Source organism: Montipora foliosa, chromosome 7 (genome assembly GCF_036669935.1).
Source record: "Montipora foliosa isolate CH-2021 chromosome 7, ASM3666993v2, whole genome shotgun sequence".
Taxonomy (NCBI): Eukaryota; Metazoa; Cnidaria; class Anthozoa; order Scleractinia; family Acroporidae; genus Montipora; species Montipora foliosa.
In genome coordinates this window covers 11,503,192-11,508,191 of record NC_090875.1, presented here as the reverse complement: position 1 = coordinate 11,508,191, position 5,000 = coordinate 11,503,192, and the positions used below count along the sequence as shown (strand labels likewise).

The 5,000-nt window shown below is 38.7% G+C and overlaps 1 protein-coding gene across 1 annotated transcript in view; it reads right to left on the bottom strand.

Moving 5' to 3' along the window:
* LOC138010438 (tyrosine kinase receptor Cad96Ca-like) overlaps positions 1–5,000 on the bottom strand; it is a 49,903-nt gene that overhangs the window by 4,387 nt on the left and 40,516 nt on the right. The window lies entirely within an intron of this gene.

Below are 5,000 nucleotides of genomic sequence, written 5' to 3'. Positions count from 1 at the left end.
CAGTTACCCAAACAACACTATAATAGTCGAAGTGCGATTGAACTAACCCGTGTGAGATATTATGTAGAGTTGCAGGAGGAACACAGTGACTTATTCGTTTAATAGATCCAATACCAGAAGAGTTTTTTCTTGGATATATATAGCTTTGATATGATTACTCCATGTTAAATTTTCATCAATTAATACACCAAGAGACTAGGTGAAATTGACTCAGTCTGTTTAATTGTGTACCGTTAATTTCCAAGGCAGGGAGATCGGATAAACTGTTCAATTTTTGTCTTGATCCAATTAAGATAAATTCAGTTATTGGCAATGAGCCAACGGTTTATATTTGACAAGTCTTGATTTAATGAGCCCTCAATGGAGCAGATGTCGTTGTCAGCATCTGTTAGGTGAGTATCATCCGCATATATTCTTGGTTGCGAATTTGATAAACAATTGGGTAAGTCATTAATATATAAGAGAAACAGAAGAGGCCCCAGTATTGTCCCCTGGGGATCCCACAAGTTAAAGTGCAGCTTTCAGAAAGGACACCATTGACAGATCATTTTTGCGTACGATTGTCTAAGTAAGAAGAAAGCAATTCGTAGGCATTTCCTTCGACTCCATGTGAATATAGTTTGGATAACAGAGCGTTTTCACTCACATGACCAGCAGCCATCTTGGATTACTGAAACAGAAGAAATTATTTGCATAAAAATAGATTTCAATCCCTGGAGGATTAGTTTAGTACACCATCATGGCCGCCATTTCTTTCTTTTGGAACACCAACATGGCCGCCGTGACGTCATGTGAAAACGCTCTATAAATAGGATGATTGACTGGGTCAAATATTTTTTTAGATCTAAAAAGACAACAGCATTAACATAGCCACGATCTATGTTAAAGCCAAATTATCAATGGCCTCGAGCAAAGCGGTCACAGTTGAGTGAAAGGATCGAAAGCCAGACTGATATTTTGACAAAATATACACCGAATTCATAAATGGCGGCCAACCTGGCTCGAGTTAGCGGCCAAACATGATAAACACGCAGTATTTTTGAGAAGGGAAGGAGAAAACGAACGACCGACGTGCGGAAAATTACATTCCTGGTTCTTCTTTAAATGCCAGAAGGTCATCGGTATTAAAAAATCATGAGCTACGGTCTTGGCGGAAATGTTGGAACGATTTGCTTAAAACTCAAATTGTAAAGAGGTAAATTTTAAACTTTAGTAGGCTTACATCGTTCGATCCGGCTTGTCATAATTGTGTAAAATCAAGTCATCTGTTTGAAGAAATTAAAAAGAGCTCTTCGTTTTCCTTCTGTTGCTATTGCTTTTTAAAGACTCGAGGAATACCTCATTCAAAGGAAAGACAGTTTTCTTATTGATCCGAGTCCGAACTTGTTGTACAAAAGGCGAAAATTTGCCAAGCAGGGTGGGAGTTGTGCTGTTGTTAATACTCTGTGAATACTCTGGTGAGGTTTCTTAAACAAAACTGAGGCAAAATTTCCGAAACCTTAAAGTGTTAGGTGCTCTCTAGTGGAGAAAATGTCGCTTTTTACTAAGGCAGAAATGAACAAGTTTATCGGGAAGAGCGGCTGGGAAGCATCATTTTTTCCCAACCAGCTGGAAGAAGGGAAAAACTCTTGATGATCTAAATGTGCTGGTATTATTTGCAAAGTTTGTTCGCATCTTACCTTGAATATTTTAAAATGTCAATATTTAGCTCAATCTTACTCACATCTGTCGTACTGCACTGTCTGATGGGGAAGTACCTACTTCACTAAATTAAATTGTTTACTACTGCTACAAAAAACCGTATTAAGGATTATAACACAACCAGCCTGGCCAGATCATAGCAGACCCTTGTTTACTTGATTACGTATACTAAACATATTTTAAATTACTAACTTACAAATGGGTGAGCTTGTATACAAACATCAAAATAACTTGCTTCCTGATATTTATGACTCCTATTTCACAAACATCATTTGCTGCACCCGATAACTGGAATAAAATACCTTAGGGAGCATTCATAACTTACCTAGAGGGTGGGCTATGATGATTTTGAGGGGAGGGGGGGGGGGGGGGCGGAAAGAGTCACTCTTTTTCCCTACTATGATTTAGGGGGAAGGGGGGGGGGGGGGAAACCATTTTTTTTCCTGAAAAAGAAAAGGAAATGAAAATATGCTGTTGGACGCTCTTACAATTCCTGTCTTTTATTTCATTTCGACAAAATGTTGATACAGAACTAGAGTATGAAATTTGATGCATGACGCCCACTTCTTGTGCTAAAAAGTCTCTTTGCGAGTGGCTCAAACTCACTCTTGTCACGCTCCTCACTCTCGCTCTTCTCATTCTCACTCTCCTCACACTCGCTCTCCTCACTCTCACTGTCCTCACTCCGTGTTTCCCCTAAGACAGTGTCGTCGCCTTCGTCATCATCATCATCATCTGAGACTGCTTCTGGCTCTTGTAAAAGACGTTGCACTGTTACAGTCATGGTTCTCAATGCCTCAGCCCTAGTCTCTTTTTCTTTTTCAGTTTTTTTTTTCAAGGTAACTAGTGATTCTTCAAATATAAGTCAAGTTCCGCAACGTAAAGACAATTTAGCCCTTCAGTCAGAAGAAGCTCCTCCCAATTGTAATCTCCATAGCTCTTAGGTGCTCTCGCGAGCCTCTTCTGAGCAGTTTCCTGAATTCATTTAAAAACACTGCACTAACAACTGGCCATGATCTATCAGATCATCAGCTTGTAAATCCGCTTGAATCAAATTTATATGGAATGTATGTTCAGTGCAACTAAAAGACTACTTTCTCTCCAGTACCAATTCAGATATTTAAATTTATTATCAGCTAATCATTCAATCATCTTTCCTCAAGAATGTCCAAAATAGAACAATTTTGAATTAAAAATGCTAGAGATTTAATTGTACTGAACATTATATTTTCATAAATTGACATCTTGAAATATCACCATTTCATTAGTGCAATTGTTACTGATTTACTATGTTCATTACTAATACAGCTCAATATACCTGTCACAAGACTTTGATATGGCTAAGGGTGAGCTGACATGTTGTATTTATGTGCTGGGGGGGGGGGGGGGGGGGCTATGATATTTTTCTTTGATAAATCAACATCTCTTGAGGGGGGGGGGGGGGGCAGAAAAAAACTCTGAGATGATCGGGGGGGGGGGGGGTTTTCAAAATTGAAAGGAAAAAATAAGGAAATGATCATAGCCCACCCTCTAGATAAATTATGAATGCTCTCTTAATGAATAAAAAAGGCTTCCTCTCTCCAAAGAAAAAAGCTTAAAGTTTTTCTGCTTACATCCAAAGCCCGAGAATGACTTCCTGTTTAGATGTAGTTGCACCGTGTCATTGTCTTGCTTTGTTTCGTTAGTTTGTTTGCTTACTTTCTACCTCAAACTTACTAATTAACCTAATTATAGTCTAGTTATTTTATTTCTTGGTTCCCACAACATAGTCTATCATATCTCATGCCTGCTATTTAAAATTAGATATTAATACTAATACCTTGTATTAATGCTACAGTAGGTGTGCAAACATTATTAACCCTGTGGGTTTTCACTTGCAAATCTCCACATTTCTGTAAAATGTATTATTAATTTGTATTGTTGTATCTTTGGAAATCAAGAAACCTATGAACCCATGAGGACGAACATCTTAGGAATAGATTGCACTAGCGATGACAAGCCCTTTTATTTTCGCTGTAAGTGCTATCACTTCTTCAGAAAAAATGACGAACCACCTAATTTTAAGCAACAACAAGTTGCAAAATTGTTGAGACACTTCCATTAAAAAAAAAAACCTTTTCTAGACTCCAATACCCGCCGTATCTAGAATTTAAACCTTTCCCGCTTCCCTTCCCCTCTCCCCCTTTCAATGTTGACTGTTTAATTTTCCAACAATTTTTTTGTCTCGCTAGCAACACTGATAAGGGGAGGAGGGGAGCTGCAGTGTGAGAGGTAATAGGTGGCGCGTAAGACTGGTTATTGTAACCTCTCTTTGGCTCTTATGCTGTAAATTTTCCTTGTTTGAAAGTTAAAGTACACAAGATTTAATCAGTGATGCGGCAGCAAAATCCTGAAGAGGCATGCATATGCACTAGTAAGCTTCAAACCTCAACAGAGTTTGAATCAACAACACCTCAAGTCGCACCCTACATGGCACATTTTCGCTTTGTGTACAACAAATTCGGATCCGGATCAATAAGAAAAATGTCTTTCCCTAGAATGATATATTCTTCGACTCTTGAAAAAGCCATAGCAGCAAAAAGAAAAAAAAATTCATCAAACAGATTACTTGATTTTATACAATTATGACCTATTAAAGCCTAAGCCGGATCGAACGATGTAAGCTTACTAAAGTTTAAAATTTACCTCTTTGCAATTTGATCTTTAAACAGAATCGTTCCAACATTTCAACCAAAACCGTGGCTCATGATTTTTTAATACCGATGACCTTCTGGCACTAAAGAAGAACCAGGAATGTAATTTTCCGCACGTCGGTCGTTCGTTTTCACCTTCGCTCCTCAAAAATACTGCGTGTTTATCCTAAAACGCCTCGATGTCAGGTTTGGACGCTGACTCGACCCAGGTTGGCCGCCATTTATGAATTCCGTGTATTATTTTCGGATAAATAGACCTTTCCCGCATTCGTCACAAGCACTCGCGCGAAAACATGAAAATGAGGCTCGGGTGGACAACATCAAACATGGCGGACAGCCCGTTGACTTCTTCCCGCGGTGGTCGTAGCAAATGTTGCAGTGTACCTGGTTGCCAAAGTTATTTTTATAACAATCAGGAGGGAAAAAAACTAACATTTCATTTTTTTTTTTCCTCTGGATGCCAAAAGTAGGAATCGTTGGCTTTTGGCAATTCAGAGACAAGAAAACCGAGACGGATTTGTTGTGACTGAATACACTAAGGTGTGTAAGCAACATTTTCGCCCAGAGGAAAATAAAAAGCAAATCAGAGGCAGGAAAGATCTGAAA